We start from the raw sequence: 23,283 nt of genomic DNA, 5'->3' as shown, positions 1-23,283 counted from the left end.
ATCCGATTCATCTGAAAATTCCAGGGCAGATAGATCGTGACCTGATCAACAATTTTACTTCCTGTAAGATTTGCTCTTAATGCTTTGGTTTTTGAGTTATGAGCCAAAAACTGCATTTTACCCCCATGTTCTATTTTTAGCCATGGCGGCCATCTTGGTTTGTTGACCGAGTTACCGGACACATTTTTTTAACTAGATACCCCAATGATGATTATGGCTAAGTTTGGTTAAATTTGGCCTAGTAGTTTCAGAGGAGAAGATTTTTGTAAAAGATTACTAAGATTTACGAAAAATGGTTAAAAATTGACTATAAAGGGCAATAACTCCTAAAGTGGTCAACTGACCATTTCGGTCATGTTAACTTATTTGTAAATCTAACTTTGCTGAACATTATTGCTGTAAACAGTTTATCTCTATCTATAATAATATTCAAGATAATAACCAAAAACAGTAAAATTTCCTTAAAATTACCAATTTAGGGGCAGCAACCCAACAACGGGTTGTCCAATTCATCTGAAAATTTCAGGGCAGATAGATCTTGACCTGATAAACAATTTTACCTATGTCAGATTTGCTCTAAATGCTTTGGTTTTTGAGTTATAAGCCAAAAACTGCATTTTACCCCTATGTTCTATTTTTACCCATGGCGGCCATCTTGGTTGGATGGCCTCACCGGACACATTTTTTAAACTAGATACCCCAATGATGATTGTGGCCAAGTTTGGATTAATTTGGCCCAGTAGTTTCAGAGAAGAAGATTTTTGTAAAAGATTACTAAGATTTACGAAAAATGGTTAAAAATTGACTATAAAGGGCAATAACTCCTAAAGGGGTCAACTGACCATTTCGGTCATGTTAACTTATTTGTAAATCTAACTTTGCTGAACATTATTGCTGGAAACAGTTTATCTCTATCTATAATAATATTCAAGATAATAACCAAAAACAGTAAAATTTCCTTAAAATTACCAATTTAGGGGCAGCAACCCAACAACGGGTTGTCCAATTCATCTGAAAATTTCAGGGCAGATAGATCTTGACCTGATAAACAATTTTACCTATGTCAGATTTGCTCTAAATGCTTTGGTTTTTGAGTTATAAGCCAAAAACTGCATTTTACCCCTATGTTCTATTTTTACCCATGGCGGCCATCTTGGATGGATGGCCTCACCGGACACATTTTTTAAACTAGATACCCCAATGATGATTGTGGCCAAGTTTGGATTAATTTGGCCCAGTAGTTTCAGAGAAGAAGATTTTTGTAAAAGATTACTAAGATTTACGAAAAATGGTTAAAAATTGACTATAAAGGGCAATAACTCCTAAAGGGGTCAACTGACCATTTCGGTCATCTTGACTTATTTGTAAATCTTACTTTGCTGAACAATATTGCTGAAAACAGTTTATCTCTATCTATAATCATATTCAAGATAATAACCAAAAACAGTAAAATTTCCTTAAAATTACTAATTCAGGGGCAGCAACCTATCAACGGGTTGTCCGATTCATCTCAAAATTTCAGGGCAGATAAATCTTGACCTGATAAACAATTTTACCTATGTCAGATTTGCTCTAAATGCTTTGGTTTTTGAGTTGTAAGCCAAAAACTGCATTTTAGCCCTATGTTCTATTTTTAGCCATGGCGGCCATCTTGGTTGGATGGCCGGGTCATCGGACACATTTTTTAAACTAGATACCCCAAAGATGATTGGCCAAGTTTGGATTAATTTGGCCCAGTAGTTTCAGAGGAGAAGATTTTTGTAAAAGATTACTAAGATTTACGAAAAATGGTTAAAAATTGACTATAAAGGGCAATAACTCCTAAAGGGGTCAACTGACCATTTCGGTCATCTTGACTTATTTGTAAATCTTACTTTGCTGAACAATATTGCTGTTTACAGTTTATCTCTATCTATAATAATATTTAAGATAATAACCAAAAACAGTAAAATTTCCTTAAAATTACTAATTCATGGGCAGCAACCTATCAACGGGTTGTCCGATTCATCTCATAATTTCAGGGCAGATAGATCTTGACCTGATAAACAATTTTATCCTGTCAGAATTGCTCTAAATGCTTTGGTTTTTGAGTTATAAGCCAAAAACTGCATTTTAGCCCTATGTTCTATTTTTAGCCATGGCGGCCATCTTGGTTGGTTGGCCCGGTCACGCCACGCATTTTTTAAACTAGATACCCCAATGATGATTGTGGCCAAGTTTAGTTTAATTTGGCCCAGTAGTTTCAGATGAGAAGATTTTTGTAAAAGTTAACGACGACGGACGACGACGGACGTCGACGACGACGGACGACGGACGCCAAGTGATGAGAAAAGCTCATTTGGCTCTTTTGGCCAGGTGAGCTAAAAAGGGGGAGGGGTTATCATGAGTATTATCAATTCCTATCAAAATGTGCAGATAGTGTTTAGAATTAGTTTCAAGATCTTGTCACCACTAATCTAGGAATGGATACTATATTGCATTACCTTGTCCCACCATCCTTGTCTGCTGTGTGTCTATAAAAAAGAAGATGTGGTATGATTGCCAATGAGAAAACTCTCCACAAGAGACCAAAAAGACACAGGCATAAACAAGGTGTATCAGCTTCAAGTCAAACGTGTTAATCAACCTTCATCTTTATTTACTGGTTATAATTCTCAAGTCCTAGTTAAATTATTTATTATCAGAACAGCAATGGACACACATAACCGGAATTTATTCGTGTGTTGGCAATGGTAACACATTTCTACTAGATTTGACCATGACACTAAAACCTTTTGATTCACAGAGGTTGTATGACCGCTTTATTTAAATGGTTTATTTTTATTTATCATTCGTATTTATAGTTTAACGCATATATCTGATAAACAAAAAGCATTTGACAATAGATTGGTTCTTTAACTAATTTGAATTGATCATTAGACACTGTTACATCGTCAATGGACATATCTCACACTAAAAAAGAGTAGATAACAAAGGGTTTAACCTAAACATTTTTCACACCATTCCGGTTGGGAAAGCAAAAATAATTGCCTGAGGATTGCTATATAAAGGCAACAGTAGTATACCGCTGTTCTAAATTCATAAATCGATTGATAAAAAACAAATCCGAGTTACAAACTAAAACTGAGGGAAACACATCAAATATAAGAGGAGAACTACGACACAACAGCAACACAACATTAAAATATAACACACACAGAAACGAACTATAAAATAACAATGGCCATTTTACTGACTTGGTACATGACATTTTAATAAAAAAATGGTGGGTTGAACCTATATATATATATACTTATAAAAAAAGAAGTTGTGGTATGATTGTCAATGACACAACTGTCCACAAGAGACTTGGCTGTTATTTCTAAATTGTACAATTAAAATAAGTTAGCCTGTCAGCTCGAACCCTGCACGTGGCAGGTATGTTCGACTCCAATTTGAACGTCTATGATTCTCGTCGGTCACTTTGTTTTCCTCCACCAATTAAACTGACCTCCTCGATATTAGTAAACAGTGTTAAAAGAAGTACCAACAGTCAATCTAGTCATCAACATCACAACACATTTGTTGGACAATAGTCCTTTCAAATGGAACCACGTTCAGACCAACGTTCAGTTCACATCTAAATTAACAAAATGGTATCATGTAGGTCTTATATGATCTATATAGGTTTTTCTCATTGTTGCAGGCCGTACGTTTGCCTTCAATTGCTTACATTTACATTATTGGAACATTGTTGAATATATTGTTGTCTCAATAACAATCATGCCACTTCTTCTTATTTTTATATACACAGGCAAAATTTGCTCACATGAATCTCACATGAATCTCACGTGAAATTCACATGAAAATTTCACGTGAGATTCACCTCAAACGAACTTATACATGAAACTAACGTGAAAATTTCATGTGAATTTCACGTAAATTGAGATTCACACGAATCTGATGTTAACTTTTTTCACATGAATTTCACGTGAAATTTACAAAAAAAATATATTTTACATGATTTTAATTCAATTTGGAAATTTAGATGTTATTTGAAATACTCTATTTTAAAAAATCGAAAAAAATTTACGTGAGTTTCACATGAGATTCACGTGAAACTCACAAAAACTGATTTCACGTGAGTTTCACGTATAAGCTCGTTTGAGGTGAAATTGATGTGAATTTCAAGTGAGATTCACATTAATTTAAATTCACGTGAAATTGATTTGAGTGAAATTTGCCTGTGTAAGGTAAAGATCCTTTCCTATAGAACCTCTTCAAGACGTTCTTTCCACTAGACCTCATTCAAGTTCATTTAACATCATAATACATCTGTAAAACAATAGCACACAACCTGACGATCATTATCACGTTTTTATTACTATTTAAACTATGTGAACATGGTACTACTTTGACGTTACAGCTTTTATAATTAACCATAATGTAGTTGTGACTAGTAATTGGACGCTATTAATGTCTTTTGTTCTTTATAATGTTTAATTTATTTGCGTAACATTTTCGCTAATATTAGGAATGGGTTATAAAAGTATTCTTTACTTGAAAGTTATTTTTCCCTGAAAAAAAGAAATGTGTTAATTGGAAGTAAAAACGGTTGCTTATGTCTATTCTTGGGCCTATTTTTAAAATATCCGTTGGGAAAAATAAAGTGATAAAAAAGGAAGATGCAGTGCAACTACAGTTAAACTAAGCAGCATGTGTCTTGCGATACAACTTCATCTTAGATAAGGAAGAATGGGGAGCGCAACAAGTAAATCAAAGAAGCATAAGCCTGGCGAGACAAGTTTGTCCAACCATTTGTCTACTGATATCAAGGAACAAAAAGCAGATGATACAACGAATATCATTGAGGAACGTTCTTTGCTGGATGATTCTATGAACAATGACATCCCAGTAAAAAGCTGTAGTAGTAATCCTGAACTTTATAACATTTCTTCTAAGGTAAGACAATTTTTAATGTGGGATAGAAATCTTTGAATCTTTAACGACATGGCCGTATCTAAAAGGCAAGGACCTACGGTACTAGAAATTTCATTGGTCGTTTTCGTAGAATAAAGTTATATCATATATATAAGCTTTAACTTTCACTGTATTTCAAAATAAGTATTGTTTTCACAAAGGAGTTCATGTAACAAAGCAGATCATAAATTGCAAGGCGAATAGTTTTTGACTCTACATTTTTTATAATATTCAAACATGTCCCCAAGTCCGGAGCCTTTACCCAGTGATTATCGTTTCTTGCCTTGTATCATGTTTGTATTTCTTTCATTGTTTTGTACATAATTCAGGCCGCTAGTTTTCTCGTTTGAATTGTGTCACATTCGTCATGTTGGGCTCTTGTATAGCTGGCTATGCGGTATGGGGTCTACTCATTGTCAAAGGTTGTACGGTGACATATGTCAGTTGGTCACTGTTTGAGAGTTGTCACATTGGGCAATAATATTCGCGAGATCTTCTTATTTTTTTATTTACACTACTTATTTATCATATAAATTATATTATATAGACAATAACTGTTCAGTGTCTTTAAATATCAGCTGTATTTGTACGACGCTAGGAAACAAGGTGTATGCGAGCTTTTAGCGAGCTATTACACCTGTTTCGAGCCGAGTACAAATACTGCTGATATTTAAAGACACTAAACCGTTATTGTTTTTATCCTGCAATTAATTCTGTACATTATTTGTGTTTTGAATTTATTTTCTATTTGAAATCTCTTGAGGCCCGTGTAGTAATACGATACAGTAATCACACATTCAGCTGAAGACGGGTTCGCTAGGGGGGGGCTAGGATGAAATTTGAAAAAAATAGGCAGGACAGGAGTTTTGAGTAAAAAAAAAAGGCAGGATGTGACACTTGCAAAAAAAAAAGTCAGGACGACAATTTAGGTAAAAAAAAGTCAGGATAAACTAAAAAAAAAAGGCAGGACCGATTAGAGTGAAAAATAAAAAGGCAGGACAGAGATTACAGCTAAAAAAAATGCAGGACAAAATTTTTCACCCTAGCCCCCCCATAAAAATCAAATGGTAGCTCCCTTATAAAAGTAATCATTAATTCGCAATTGATACGTCATTGGAACGCGACTGCAATACATATTATGAGGTCACACATGTAGGTTCATACAATACTCAGTCCGGCAGTGGGCGGAGCCAGAGGCGGATTTAGGAAAAAATTTGGTTGGTTATATAGGGAATCACTGAAGCGTGACGGAATCGGCCCCACTCCCTTAGGCAGTCAATGGGCCCCCTCTTATGAAAATTTCTAGATCCGCCACTGGGAGCTTTAAAGCGATATCTGTATAGTATACAGATACAGCATAGCGATATCTGTAGGGCTGTATCTGTATAGTAGAACACCCAATTGCAGGATAAAATTATATTATTTATAAACATACATAGAAAAGTTTAAATTTATAACGGAAATGTGCTGTTTATGTACCCAAGACATTTGCCTGTAAAAAAAATCCCAGTTTCAAAATAAAACACTTAAACTTGTAAGCATAAATAACACTTTGACTTTTTTTCAATTGCTGCGGATTTAATTTCGGACGGGATATTCATTTTGACATGGTGCTAGCGCCTTGTTTTATTTATTTATTTTCACTTTAACACAGATAAGACACAGTTATCTATTATTTTTTTTTTAAATTATTTATTTTGATCCTGTCTTGGACAGGTATTTTAGTTCCTATCAGGCCAAAATATTCATTTTCAACCCCATGGATATCAAATGATTGTCCTTAAATATTTAACTTTGTTTCTAGCATAACTGAATCATCTGCCTATGCTTTTTATATAAGCCGCGGACTAGAAATCACCTTTAACTTAAACCATTGTATATCGTTGGCCTTGCATAGCTCATATATTATATACATGATCTTTAAAGATATCTTATTTTGAACTTGATAGTATATAGATATAAACCAAATAAGATATTTTGTATATAATCATTGTATAAAAAATCAAAGGAAGATATCTGACAGGTCATCTAAAAAAAAGATTTAATCACCAGCTCACATACACAGTAAATATTGTCCTGACCTTGGCGACATTTTCTTAAAGAAATGAATTAAATGTAATGACAGGAACTAACTGGCAGTCTAGTTATGTTATAAATACCTTGCCAAACTATATCTCGATCTTATTTGAGGTTCGTCTAAATTGTACCTTGATCTGACAGAGAGTAAACACGGTTGTAAAACCACGTGTGTTAAACGAGAGCCAAACGATTGTAATGACATATTTAACCTGACATTGACCACGCATGGTTGTAAAATGGTAAACTAACCCTTTTTATCATTTCAGCCTAATACTTCAGGTTGTGACAGAAAAAACTCAATTTCTTCAATTGAACGTGCAAAATTACAAGACAAAGAAAATGACAACCTAAATGACAGAACAGCACGTGAAATTAGTTTCCAAGGACTAAAAGGTCATCCTGAAAATGAAACAGATGTTGAACCGGAAAGACTCTCCTCACTTTCTCAATTCAGTAATTCTGTCGATATACAAGAAGATTGTAGTGAGATTTCAAACGTAGATGACATTGCTAACATCCCGCCATTTTCAACTACAATGACACGTGGCCAAGGCACTGCAGACAGCCAGACACAAAATAATGTGGTAACTGACAGCGAGAACGAAATGTTACAAAATGATGTATTAAGTTTAGAAGAACAACGTACTGAATCGAATGACTTAAATGACAATTCAAACGAAGATAAAGAAGAAAAACATGTTTTTAGATTAACTTTTGATGAACATTTGATACCAGTTGCATTTGAAAAATATAAACCTTTGATACAGAAAGATTTGTTTCTTCTCCATCCTTTTCCAAATGTGTTAGAGTCAGCACAAAATACCATCATGGGAAGAAAGGAATCTGATGTTCCTCGATTTGACGATGGAATGCAAATACCAATACCATATCGTTGGGATTTAAGTTGCGATAATCATACCAATGGACCAAAGGTAAGTAAAATTGTATCAACTAATTTGATAATGCACGAGGATATTTGCGACATTGGTTTGAAGTAAACATTAACACAACCATTAGTTGAATCGGAACACTGAAAATAGCTCAAGGATTCATCAACGTCTAGAGAGAATGTATCGAGGAAAAATAAGAAATTTAAGAAAATGTACTTTGAAGTCAAAATGACAGTTGTTATCCATTCGTTTAAATGTGTTTTAGCTTTTGATTTTGCCATTTGATAAACGATCTCCCTTTTGAATCTTCCTTGAATTTCGGTATTTTTGTGATTTTAATTTAGCTCCTACTGAACTATGCCTATTAATACACTAAGATAAGCTATTCGCCTGGTGCATTTTTACTTTCCAGCCGTTTGGTCTCTAGCTCACTAGTTAAGGGTATTGGATTTGTATGAAAACGCGGTGTACAAACCGTTGTCCACATCACATGTTTTCATTCAACCAGTTTCCCCCATCATTTTCTTAAAATGTCCTGTACCAAGTCAGGAATATGGCAGTTGTTATCAAATAGTTCGTTTCTATGTGTGTTGGCGGTTTTTTTTGTCATACTTTGGTGTTCCTGTTGTTCCTTTGTTTTCCCCTTGTAGTTGACGTGTTTCCCTCGGTTTTGGTTTGTAACCCAGATTTGTTTTATCTCAATCTATTCATGACTTTTGAACATCGGTATACAATGTACTTCTGTAGCTTTTATTTCTTAATATTAATCTTTTTATAAAAGTCATACTTGATAACGTGTCCCAATCTCATCATAAATCTTAGTCATGTACCGTGAAACTTTAACTTTTAACTTCACATTTATGGTATGGTCAATATCTACAATACTATCCGCTTGAAACTTTCACGTGAAGTACCAGAGGAGTTATATGACACCGAAATACAGATGAACAACGCTGTCAACAATGCAATTTAACTTCGTAATTTATTTGGCCTTTTAACTTTTTCGAATCGCGCGTCACTGACGAGTCTAAATATTTTATCCTGGTATATCTTTGATGAGTTTATTGATATGTGTATCAGTGATATGATATATTTTTATTCAAAGCACTCACTCTCAGATTGATTATATTTGATGTATATTTTGATCTATAACTTCTCGTGTGCATGTTCTTTTTATAGATGTGTTCGAGTATACCACTAGCAAATTTCGAAAGCCGTTTGAAACAGGAAGTTTCATCTTACGACAAACTTCGATTGATCTTCGATGTCGTGACGTCATTTATTTCTAGAGAACAGTTAGAAAATGATGCCAAACATCTTGGAATAAGTATGAAAGAGGAAGAACCCGATATTTATGTGGAGATATTTCAATATTTTTGCAGGTAGATATAAAACTCGTGATTTATTTATTTATATATATACATAGCATATGACCACTTTCATTTAAGCTCTGGTCACAACGAACCCACCACACATCTATGCAGCACCACGACATGAAATTTGGTCAAATCGCGGGTCGTCTGTGATCGTCGTACGACAGTCGCACGATAGTTTGAGCATCGTGGCGATGTCGTGTGTCGTGTGAGCAAAATTGGACATGCACCTTTTAACTCTACGATTTTGTGCTCAAGAGATTTTGTGTCATGTCACTGTCGTGTGGCTGGTCCAAGACCACAATTATTTCGTAGTGCATTTCTTTAAGAACATAAATGAAAATAAAAAAGATCCCACCTGCGCTTTCTCAAAGAAACTTTTACAGTGTGTTGTACTACTTTTGGGACAAATTATATCAAAATTATAGAAAACTTCATCGTCTCTATAACTGAAAATATGGACAATTTTATGTTTAGGGCATCTTGAAATCTTTTGACACTTCCGAAGTGCTAATTTTAAACCTTTTTTCAGCTGGACCAAATCACTACTTTCCTTTAAAATTCTGGACCCAAATTTTTTTACAGTGTAATTTCACCCCCTACTTGCAATTTGAGGCATTAAACATGGAGAAATAAATTTGGAAGGGGTATAAAAATTAATGGCAAGTAACCCACTGTCAACACTAGGGACTATATTTGGGAACAACGAAAATCAAGGGACGACAATGGTGGTCTCGGACTGGCTGTCGTGAGAGTGTCGTGCGACTGTCGCGTGACTGTCGTGTGACTGTCGTGCGATAAACGCATTGTCGTGGAAACCAACATAAACCATTTTCATAAATAAATTTCGTATGACTGTCGTAGGACAATCTCACGAATGTCGCAAGACACTCGTGATACAGTCGCACGATTGTCTCACAAATACCAAATTTCGTACGATGCTCACACAACATTGCTTGTCTGTCGTATGACAGTGGTACGTTCGTCGTGCACCATATTGTCGTTTTATTTTAAAGAATACCATTCGACGGGCATGAATGTTTGGCAGCAGTATCCGAATCGTCATATGTTTCAGATTGTGGTAGGGGGCCTCTGTCTGGTCAATATCATCCACGTTTACTGCTACCACCTTTTGTATTTTTTTCTTTTCGGGGGCATCCTGGTTTAAATTCGCTGAACAATATAATATAAACTATATAAACTGTCGTTTACTTGTACCGATCTTATAATGACACTGAACAATATTGAAAACAAATGGCAAATGGCATGCAACAAATCGGGCCTTCTTCATATATGTACTAGTAGTTCGGAGTCAAACGCGCGAGTGACCCACAACTCACTGTTGTGCAACAGTCGAACGACAGTCGTAGGGCATTGACACGACAGTAAAACGCGCCATCCACGACATGAAAACCTGAAAAATAGCCCCAAAAAACTCACAATCGTCGTACGACTGTCGCGCGACCGACTTGCGACAAACCCACAACAGTACAATTCACTTCTTTTGTTTGTGTCGTGTATCTATCGTGGACATGTCGTTGCTGATGTGACCACTTGGAATATTTTTTTGACATTTTACACAACATTGCCACGACATCTATTTTGTAGATCTTCCACGACAAAAAATCGTACGATCTGTTGTGACCGGGGCTTTATCAATGAAAACATAAACAGATCTAGACGTGGCGCAACACTTCATTGGCCATTTCGATCAAACAAGGACTTTTGTAATATCAGTAGCTTCAAATTGGGCAAAACCATAAAGACAAAAGTAAAATCACAAAATTACTCAACTCCGAGAAAACTTCAAATCGGAACGATCCCTAATCAAATGGCAAAATCAAAAGCTCCAACACATCCAACAAAAGGATAATTACTGTCATATTCCTGACTTGGTCTAGACAGTTTCTTATGTAGTAAATGGTTGGTTGTCAAACCTGGTTTTATAACTAGTTAAATCTCCCAATAGTATACCAGTCGCATAAAATTCCATTATATTGACAGCGATGTGTGAACAAAACAAACAGACCTAATCAGAAAAAGACGGTTTAGCATTGTATTTCGTTGACGAGGTACTAGTATATGTAAAGGATCCCGTCGAATATAAAACAAAAGCTATCTGCGATACCAGTAGCCGCCCATTGAGCAAAACGGTAAAAAGATTGACTATTTAATATTTAACTGTATTGCATTTTAGCTTCGCCAAAGTAAAATGTAGATATGACTGGCGCATACTGACGCATTTATTCCAAGGTTGTCAGGTTGACGATTGGAGTAATTAGCAACAACGTTAACGGTACCGAGATAATTATATCAAACACACCAAATTAATATATATATATATATATATATATCTAACATCGTTAGGTTGATTTTCTAGGCACTTTATAGCTTTAGATTTAGATTTTGCCTTGAGCATCACTGAATATATCGTCAAATTATGAATTTGGTAGCATAAAATGTTGACCGTTTAAAGTAATCAAATTTACTGAAGATGTTCTAGTGCTTACTTGCATGATTAAAAACTGGTTAACAGCATCTTTACAACATCAATACATTATGTTCGGGTCCCTCCAACATTTATATCATACAATATATAATATTTTAAAGTGGCTCAGGGAAAGACTGCAGAGACAGGGAAGAGTCGGGTCATACCTCGCTCTGAAAGTGACAAAAAGCACAAAAACATATCTATATTCTAATACGTTGATTATTGTCCTCTATAATTTTCAGTTATTTGTTTTCAATCAAGTTGTTGCGACAAAATGTGTAAAGGAATTTTTCGCTTGTCTCTTGCACCTATGCCCTTGTGTTATTATGTTAGTTTTAAAATATTAAGCAATTGATAATAATCACACACACATAATCACATACATACAAATTAAATTGATATAGAAATGTACAATCTTATTCATTCCAGTGTTGTAAGTATTCCATGTATGACGATTCACGGATATCTACGAACTATTCCGAATGAGAAAAAAGTGGATTGGTCAGTTAAGAGTCAGTGGCTAGGAGTTTTATATGAAAACAGATGGATGTTGATTGACCCTCATCCAGTAGATAAGAAATTGTGGGAGTCTAAAAACTGCATTATGATTGGTTCCTCATACAGAAAAATAAATACTGTTGATTTTCTTTTCCGTAAACAAATGGACAAACATTTTTTGGTTAATCCAGTTGAATTTGTTTATTACTGTTTTCCACACAAATCTTATTGGCAACTGCTATGGCGATTAGTTACCTACGATGAATGGCAAAATATGGTTTTCCTTACACCCTTCTTTTATGAACTGAAACTGACATTGAAAACATCTCACACTTTACACGTAGATATGACATCAGATCAATTGAAAACTTTTAAAATATCTTTTCCATCTAACAAGAAAATACAATTTGCAGCACGATTTTGTTCTTATGGTGGTGATTGTCTCGACACGCCTGAGAAATCCTGGACGTTTGTCGATACCGATGTTGACAAATGCGAAACAGCGGTCAGGTTAAATACAGCACAGAATGGGGTGCTTAAAGTATACGCCATGGATACAGAATCCTCTAGTATATATGTTATGGTATGCTGTTATGACATCATGGCATCTTACGACAACAACAACAAACCCGATAGTAAAGATGTTTCCGGATTTCCGAGAAATGTTTTGCGTTTTGAATGGGGACCTGGAATTGATACAAGTATTTGCGGTCTTGTTCCACTTTCTCACAGAGATTCAGAAATAACAACATCGGATAGTTCAGTACTTATCAAGTTCAAGCGTACAAAAGATGACTACATGTATGACTTCAGTATCGACACTATATCTACTTCCGATGAACCGATATCAAGACGTTTTGTTTTCTACTGGTATGACACAGATTCAATAACATACCGGATAAGCAGCCCATTTCAAGGTCTTATCTTATTCAATATTTTAAAAAGGGAGACGATATTATTATCCCATAATGCATCAGTGTGTTCGTATCTTATTAATTTCCTTAATGAACCATCATGTAATTGCATGCCTCCACTTGTTGAAGATGGTAAACTTGGGATCACAAAAGACGGCCGACGAGAAAGAATCAGGTTTACAGACTGTGTTAACGGAATCATTAAAAGCACAAATTCAGGGGAGGTAACTTTACGTCTGGAAAATTATAATGGCGGTCATATTGAGCCACGTCTTCACATAATTACGTCATGTTTCCATAACATGATTCGACATGTTTTCATTACGTATAACGCGTCTTTAGTTATCATTCGCTTAAATCTGCCTAGAATAGGAGAATATTTATTATCATTATTTTCTGGTGCGGGAGAAACTGATTCAAAATGTTTATATAATGGTTTATTATCCGTTACTAACCCTTCTTTACGATGGTCTCCATATCCAGAACTTTGTCCTGAACGCACCAATAATATTGGCGTATTTTCTCCAAAATCCGGAATACTGTCAGCCAAAACAGATATTTATTTTTCTATTGAAATACCTAATTCTGTAGACGTTGCGGCAGTATCCTGTAAAGGATGGACGCACCTCGAAGAAACAAGCAAACACATATGGGAAGGACTTGTTACAACAGGGTACGCAGGAACCGATGTCAGAATAATGGCCAGATTTGAAATTGGGTCAGATGAGTTCCTTCGATTACTGACTTATAAGGTAGTAGTATTCTTTGAAATGGTTTGTTTTCCTGTTTGAAATTAAAGATAAAAATAAGCATGGCAATGCAAAAAGTAACATAACAAAAATACCGAACTCCGAGGAATATTATAAAACGAAAATCCTTAATCAAATAGCAAATTTAAAAGCTCAAACACTAGACGAATGGATTAGAACTGTCATAATCCTGACTTGGTACAGGCATTTTTCTTATGTAGAAAATGGTGGATTTAACCTGGTTTTATAGCTAGCTAAAGCTCTCACTTGAACATGTTGAATGACGGTCGCTTCAAAAAAATGTTTTTTAACAACATTATCTATTTATTCACCAAATATGCTTGTTACATTGTTACACCATATGCATATGGTTAAACCAATAAACCAAACTTTTCTTGATGTATCCTGATATATTCCACTGATTACCCAGGTTAGTAATCAGCTGCTGTTTATATGTATATATTAATTTATAATAATATGTTTGAATTTCTTGAAATACAATTTTTGATGCATTATGTTTTATATATTCTATTCAATCATCTAAACTTCTTTTTAGTGATTTCAGTAATGGATTAAATTTCATTGTTCTGTTTTCGTTATATCTTTTAATGTATTCTTGAACAAAATTTTTATAAAAATTTACCTTTGTCAATTTCTGATTAGATACATATTATGATTTGTATAAGAAAAACCTAAAACTGTAGGAAATAATTCAGTCCATAATATTTTTGTCAAAAATTGTATATTCAAAGACTTATTGTTTTAACGATTCTCTAAAATTTAAAGGAGTAGGTTCAGTAAGACCCATTTTTGGCCCCAAAATATAGCAGTTTTACAAAATTGTGAAAATGTAATCTTAATACATAAATATGGGCTGTTTTTGACAATACAATGCACATATATCGGGTACTAGCATCATTATGTCGTGCTAAATTACTGAAATCTTCACAATTTTAGCATTGTACATGCTGTAGTTAAATTTTAGACGGTTTCCGTCTGAAATGAAAGTGGCCGCATTCGTGTTCATTCATAATATTGAAATGCAAGTTGTATTTGATGATAATACATAACATATATAAAAATTTAGGATGAACACGGATGCGGACAGATTCATTTTTGACAAAATATATCTGAAAAGTGACGTGTTTTGGCATATTTGATAGATTTTTCATATTTAAGCTTGAATCGGAGCGTTTTTTAATGACTGAATCAGTTCAAATCTTTCACATAAACTAATTGAATCAATTGAAATTGACACTTAAGTGTTTAAAATGTGTTCAAAATCTTTCGTTAGATAAACCTGACCGGACCTACTCCTTTGATTTTTTCATTAACTCATAAATACTTTTCCAATTATTTTCTAAAAATCGACAAGAAATAAAAAAAAACCTGGTTATAATCTTCTTCTTCGTTACATACATTATATATTACATAGATCGTCATCAAAATTCTTAATACAAATTAATGGTAGAATGTTCAAGACAACAGTACTTTACCGATGTTTAAATTTCGTCAATCGATTCAGAAAAGACAAAAGAGGGTAAAATATTGTAAATAGGGGATTTTAAAACTGAGTGGGAGCAGGTGCGTTAACGGGGCACATACTTGCTAGAGCTCATTATAAGAAGCAAATGTTTTCAAATGTAATATTTGGTGTATTGATACTAGACAAACCAAACACACACATAGTCATTAAAATTATAGCTGTCTTAAGAAATACAAATCAAGGAAAAGCTAATAATTTTGGGAAACTACATACTGGGTGCGTTGATCAGAATAACGTCTCTTGGTCGCCTTCAAAATCTAACATCAGTCATAATATATATAAATATCAAATTATTCTAAGTAGCTCGATAAAGGCAGCTGTAGTATACCGCTGTTCAAAAGCCATAAATTTCTTGAGAGAAACAACCAAGGTTACAAACTGAAACAGAGGGAAACACATTATCTATAAGAGGAAAACAGAGGAACAAAAGAAATACTGAAGTGCAACAAAAAAAACCGCCAACACACATACAAACGAACTATTTGATAGAAACGTTGCACGATACTGGTGTCACCTAACGTTACACACTCAAAGACGTAAGCCAAAATAAAAACGTTGGAATGCATGTTGTTCAGATGGCTTTTTATAGTAAATTTTAAAGGATTGATATTTTTTTCCTAAGAAAGGATTAATTGTTTTTTTCTTAGATAAAAGATGTTAAGCTTTAGTTTTATTAACAAATTAAAAATAAAAAAGTAACTTTAATTGAAACCATTTGTTTTATATACATTTTAATTATAAAGGCAATCGATTACTTTTTTTTATGGATAAACTATGCACTGCAAATGCACTCATCTTTGCACTCCAGAATGTCAAGGCGAAAGGACTACGGCATATCTAGCATGTCAGTTCTGCACAAATATATGCAAGGGAATTAGCGGGAACAATTATTATTGCTGTTTTTTTCTGTTAATTTGTATTATAGAGGGATCCGACTATTATAGTCCGGAAAACACTTCAGTTCCGCGAGAAAATCTCTCCCAACCCCTTCTCTATGAATCGGTAGAGCTTCAACATAAAACATTAATTTTAAAGTTTTCTTATTAAGCAACAAAATAAAATAGCCAATCGTCTGTGAAAACCGCAATAATGACAATTAGACGGAACGTTAGAAGTATATTTTATTAAATAACGTCAAAATCGTATGTGGGGACATTTTAGTTTTATCTGATATCTCGTATATTAGATTTAATTTATGGGAATTCGATATCAAAATAGAGAAAATTTTTTGTACTTTTATCCATTATAATTTTGTTTATGTAGCGAATGGCACTGTATTAAATAAACATCATGAAAAAACAGAAAACGTAACCCTACGTTTAATTTGGTTTGAAGGGGACAAAATGTCGGACATTGCTTTTCAACTCGAATGATAAGAATTTATTTTAAAAATTCCTGATTATTGCATGAGGCGAAAGTGTGATCTTTGTACAAAATACTAGTATAAGAATTATTTACTTTCGACATGGGTATTGCTCTGGAATTCCCTTTTTGGGGACAATTTAACAAAAATTACGGCAACCTTTCGTGCATGGGACACATAATTTGTATCATCTTGATCCCCTTTTTTTATATTTCCGTCTTTTCCAGAGAAAAAAATCGACATTACGTCATGGTCCAATTATGAATTGCTTGTTCTAGAAAAAATTTTATATCGTTTGGTAATAAAATTTATATGTTTTTTACGGTATTCAGAATTTCACAAAACTAAAAGTGTAACGCGGGACAAGGAAATCATGTTGCAAACTAAAGGTTTTATTGAGTTTTAATTAATGAAAATGGTCTGTTACATATACAAAATTGCAATAATCTGAAAGAAGAGTTTAAAAGCTTTAAAATGATATACAACACTTTATAATATCAATTTTTATGTTTAAAAATTAATAAGATGAATGTGTCTTGCCGTGATTTTACCAAAGTAACACCAGTAGCGTGCGACGTTTCATAGCAATTGCCATATCCCTGACTTTGTACAGGACATTTTAAGAAAAAAATGGTGGGCTGAACCTGATGTTATGGCTAGCCAAACCTCCCGCTTATAAGGCAATGTTCAAAAATATCGCTGAAATTAAAACACTACGTGATAGAAATACAGCACAAACAAACGCAAGATCACTAACCTAATGGAATTGCACAAAAATCATATAATAGTCAGTACAACATGTTAACCGCAGATTAACAATGAACATCTTATATTAACGACAGACTGCACAAAACATAAAAAACAATGACAATCTTAAAAACTAGGTGCTTAATTCTAAATAGTGCAATCACAAAAATACCGAACTTCTAGAAAATTGCAAAATGAGCAGTCCATTATTAAATGGCAAAATCAAAATTTCAAACACATCAAAGGAATTGAAAACAAATGTCACAAATTATAACTTAATAGCTAGTAACATTGTGCTTTCCAGAACTCACTCTTCAAAGAAATTAAAATTTACAAGAGATTCACTATTGAATGATTCGATTACTTTATATGTGGTTTGCATGTCATTGTAGGTTATATCAGCTGCTGAAATAGAAACTAAGACTAAACATCAAAAGCTGTTAGTGAAGAATGCTGGATATAAACTTAACAACGATGAAATTCTGAAGTCGATGTTAGATAAAATTAAAATCAAATAAAATTGTTAACTCTGTTATTGCTGAATGTATTTTGAAAATTCTAATAAAAATTGTAAAGTATCATTTATATTGTTGTTGTAATATACCATAATCATCACGATGGGTACCACATATGGTGCAGGATCTGCGCACCCTTCCGGAGCACCTGAGATCACCCCCCAGGTTTTGGTGGGGTTCGTGTTACTTATAGTCTTTAGTTTTCCATGTTGTGTCAAAGTACTACTATTTGTCTGTTTGTCTTTTTATTTTTAGCCAGGGCGTTGTCAGTTTATTTTTAACTAGGGCGTTGTCAGTTTATTTTCAATCTATAAGTTTGACTGTCCCTCTGGTATCTTTCGTCCCTCTTTCCTCAATTACATCAACAAGACACCTTCCTCAGCACTCTATATATATGTATAATTGAAAAAGAAAAGGACAGGTCTGTAAATTACATCATTTACTTATAGTAGGGTGCCCAATCAATTAACGGAATAACACACGGCTATATTTTATATCGCTGGAAAGAGGAGAACAAGCCTCTTCGAAATAGCGTTGTCGTCGTTGTCTGCCGTGGTCACGTTTTTTTAAGTCAGGGTCAAAGGTCAAAGCAAAAAATCAAAAAAAATGCACAGTCATATTTAGATAACTTGTTTCTATTATCTGCGGTTAACATGTTTAAACAGTAACATTCTTGAGTTCTCATATATCACAAACAAACGGCTAATGTTAATAAACATGCTCAATATGATCATTGTTGTATCTGTATATTTCGGTCAATAAAATTGGAAGTTACAGTTTGTATTTCGAAGTTTTCCATCAGTGAATGCAGATATATGCATGACAACAGATATTTCTGTTGGTTTTCATAGCGTTAGGTTCGCATTTTAAATTTTGTACTTTTATGCTGTTTCCATGGCAACGGCGTCCATTTTGAAAATTCAAAAGTCAAATGCCACATCTATGAATGGTGTTTAACATTTTTGTAAAGTTTCACTAAGTTTTGAGCATTTTGATATTTTTGCCGTGTTTCCAAGGTAACGGCAGCCATATTGGAAATTCCAAGGTTGAATGCCACGTCTAGATTTGCCAGTTAACATTTCTGTAATGTTGAGGATGTTATACAAATAAATCGATGTTATAGTTTTGTCTTATATATATTATATATGTGTACTTCTGTTTAGACAGTTTTGGATTAAGTTCATACCGGAAACTTTGATTGCACGAAATTTATAAAGCGTTATTTTCGTGCATTTCAAAGTCACGAAAGTAACAGTTCTAACATTGCTTCGTCCTGTCAGTGATATGTTGTCCGTGTTTTTAAATGAGAGTATTGGTGTCCCTCAACATTGATATATTGAATTGGGGTGATGGCCAAATTATTGACTTCATTTTAATCGAGCCTTCCGACTTTAGTCGAAAAAGCGAAACATAGCGATCCAACATTCCGTCGGCGTCGTCGTGGTCAGCGGCGGCGGCGGCCACAAATGTTCACTTTGTGGTAAAAGTTTTTGAAATTTTAATGACCTTCTTAAACTATACTGGATTTCTACCAAACTTGAACAGAAGCTTGCTTATAATCATAAGACAGTATCATAAAATTTAATACTAGTCTGGGGCATCGGGCTAGTGTTTAACGACGCAGACTGGGCCCGACTCAATCTTTGTTTACAAAGTTACAGCAGCAGAGTCTGTAACAGACTGTATCTGTATGACATGTGAATAAATTGTTGATATCGATGCTGGCTTTAATACAACGGTTTGAGAGAGCGCCGCCGATTTATTGGCGGGGCGTGAGAACAGATTTAAAGCTCTCTACGTTTGATGCGTGCACAGTAGTGTCGTCTAGCTGATTCGACGAGATCACTGTCTTACAAAGGATGAGTTTGAATATTGTACGGTGTTTTACTTGATGCGGAATGTCAATACACTCACAGTTAGAGTTATTCTTTACTTGCTTTTCCACAATAATTGTTGCGTGGTATTCTTTGAATTTCTCGGCAGTTATGGTTCTCTTCGGACATGATTTTTGAGGAATTCGTCTGGTTCAACAGCGTGAATAGCCCCTCAACTACTTTTAACATAAATGCTAACTTTGGCTTCAACGCCTTGTTCGTCCTTGTCTGGAGATCTTGTTGTAGTTCCAGTTTGGCAAGCATTTTGGAGACGTATCTATCCTCTCTTGACTTGTAATCTCTGGTGATAAATTTTTCCGCTTGACATGTATCCTTTCAAGTTTGTTCATTTTTGTTACTGGGCAGGGGTCGCATACTATGGCGCCATATTAAATTATGAGATCCATTCATAAAGGTCTAGTTCATTGTTCTAATCTGACACAAATTTCAATAACTGGAATGCCACCAAGTTGAATATGTGGTGACCTACTATAACAGCATAATTACTTGGAATTGTGTTTAATACCATAATGGTTCAATGGCATAACTTAAATGGAGACAGAAATTTGACATGAAAGATGGTGGGTTAGTGCAAAATAAAAAACTAGTTTACTATGATATACGGTTAAAGAATGAATCTCAATTATATGGGTCATGGGCAGAGTTGTTATAAAATATCAATATGGCAGAGAAGTGGTTTCAAGTTTCATATAAAAGCGAACTGACTGACATGAAATAAAAAATCAAGGATATCCCTATTTGTCTAATCTTCAAGGTGAAATAAAACTAGTATAACAATATTATGCTATTGTGTAAATCTACAGAAATAGAATTTGCTTCAAGTAACAGAAATAATTATGTCACTATAGTAACTTATTTAATGAGTATGTGGGTAATAAGTCCTATAATATATGACCTCGGGAGCATTATTTACTATTTCTATTTACTGTTCTGATAAAAAAAAAATTGCTATCAATGTGCCACACTTCGCATTAAAAACAAATTAATGAAAATATCAGTATAAAAACGTTAAAAATTAAATAAGAATGCGAAGTCATATGTTATAGGACTAGTGGGGTATAAGAGCTGGTTACAACAGGCTCTTCATAATCATTTGGTTTGAAAAGGATACCAGTAGTCTGTATTCTTGATTCTTTCCTATAGACATTCCAGTTTGTTTACTTTATATACTAGAAAAATCTCATTTTTTCTGAATTGAAGAATCTTTTTTATCGATAAAGATTAGACAGTACTTCACATATGAAGGTACAACTCATGTTACGTAGTGGACATTTTGTTCGTTCCGTAGTTGACAAAACCGTTTCGTAGTGGACAAAAAGTTTCGTAGTTGACATCAACTCGATCTATTCTATGTTAATAAAAACATAATAAAAATTACATGAATCCAGAGACATATAATACATATTGTATTATATGTCTCTGATGAATCTAACCCTTGTTATTTGTTTTGCACGAATATGATTGAAAAAAAGAGTAAAAAAAGACTGCATGGTAGTGGTAGTGTCCACTACGAAACGTTTTTCTACCATACTTGTTTCGCAGGTGACAGTTTCGTAGGGGACATATTCACATGTTTTATTTTTTCCCAACAATCCCTATATTTCAATAGTAACAAGACTGATTATATTCATAAAAGCATGTATTAAGCCGTACAATGATATTTTTTTCGGTGCATTACGTTTGCGCGCATTACCATTACATTTGCGCGCAAAAATCATTACGTTTGCGCGCAGCTTTTTGACAGGTAAACTCAGATAAATACAGGTCATAATACTTTATTATTTATTAATTTGTTCAAATATTTACAAGTATCAGTACCCCTTCCGTTAGTCTAAGTCTCCTAAGGCAACTATTTTGAAAGAATTCAATCAATAATATTTTAGGGAAAATACAGGTCATAATACTTATTTATTTATCAATTTGTTCAATTATCTACAATTATCAGTACCCCTTCAGTTAGTCTAAGTCTCTTCTTAGGCACGGAAAAAGGAGATAAAGCCGGATATTTTTTTCGATTTTCATATACAATTTAACAAGTCAAAGGTGTAGACAAAAGTTTAAGAAATCTGTGACATAGCCCATTTATCATAACTTGAACTTAAGATATATATAACGGGATTTTAAATTGATTTTAGAATTCAATATGAACAATATATAATTTGAATTAACAAACTATTTTCAAAATTAATAATTGATAGTCATATTTATTATTAAAATACCAATAAAGTATAGTCAATTATAATTTAATCATTGTGTTAATATATATGAATTATTATTTTTACCTGAGATTACCTGTAAAATGAATGCGCGCAAATGTAATCAAAAGCTGCGCGCAAACGTAAAATATTTTAATCCCCAAATGCGCGCAAACGTAGTGCGCCCATTTTTTTCATAATTTTAAAACCAGATACTGAAGGAGATTTTACCAGTTTCGTAGTGGACATTAACAAAAATACGGTATCACTCTGGTCCATTTGATGTGCTCAATTTTTCTTACCATCAATTTAATTGCCGTTATAAAAGCATCACTTCTTTTGTAAGACCCTAATGTTTAAATCTCTTGCAAACAAAAAATACATTGATTTTATAAAACTGTTTACTAGCAAATGTTAATGACTTCGTTTCGTAGTGGACATTTTGTCAGGGACACACCTTCTGAAATTAAAAATCCTCTGTTTATTAAAATATGTTGGCTCTAAACATACTTTTGAATTATTAAAGAACTTAAATTAAGTAAAAAAAAAAATATTTATTTCTACATTTCTTTACGATATTCATACAACGAGTATGAATGTTGGACAGGCGGTCTAGGTACATGTCATTTTGGTTGTTTTGGACCATTCAGGAATCAGTATCTTATCAATCCCTCTGAAAAATAAACTGTTTCTTTGCTTAAAAATGTTAAATCGGATTCAATGTACTGACTGCACAAAAAAATACTTGCAAAGATCCAACACATTTTTTTTAAAGTGGCTAGGACAAGAAAGTACGTTTTTATTGAAAAACGCCCATCATACCGGTAAATAGAGGGGGGTCAATTTTTTTAAATGTTTTTACTGGGGGGATAAAAAAAATAGTTAAATATTATAGTTGGGTCAAGAAATTTTATAGGTTTGATTTAAAAATGACCAGCATCTCTGTATTGACTATTTTTGTTATTTCTGTTTGCGATATTGTGACATTAACAACAAAAAGACTTTTTAAAACTAGATTCGACGAAAATCCTTAATGATGAAACGTTTCGGGGTAACCAGAAACATATTG

General features: G+C 33.9%; 1 long non-coding RNA gene across 1 annotated transcript; it reads left to right on the top strand.

The window, feature by feature from the left end:
• Positions 1-4,411: 4,411 nt before the first annotated feature.
• On the top strand, positions 4,412-18,190 carry LOC143058206 (uncharacterized). Its single transcript, XR_012972942.1, has 5 exons — positions 4,412-4,941; positions 7,305-7,970; positions 9,108-9,310; positions 12,222-13,956; positions 18,002-18,190. It is a non-coding gene; the product is annotated as an uncharacterized LOC143058206 (long non-coding RNA).
• The last annotated feature ends 5,093 nt before the right edge of the window (positions 18,191-23,283 follow it).

Source organism: Mytilus galloprovincialis, chromosome 14 (genome assembly GCF_965363235.1).
Source record: "Mytilus galloprovincialis chromosome 14, xbMytGall1.hap1.1, whole genome shotgun sequence".
In the NCBI taxonomy this organism is placed as follows: Eukaryota; Metazoa; Mollusca; class Bivalvia; order Mytilida; family Mytilidae; genus Mytilus; species Mytilus galloprovincialis.
This window is presented reverse-complemented; position numbering and strand designations above follow the sequence as displayed.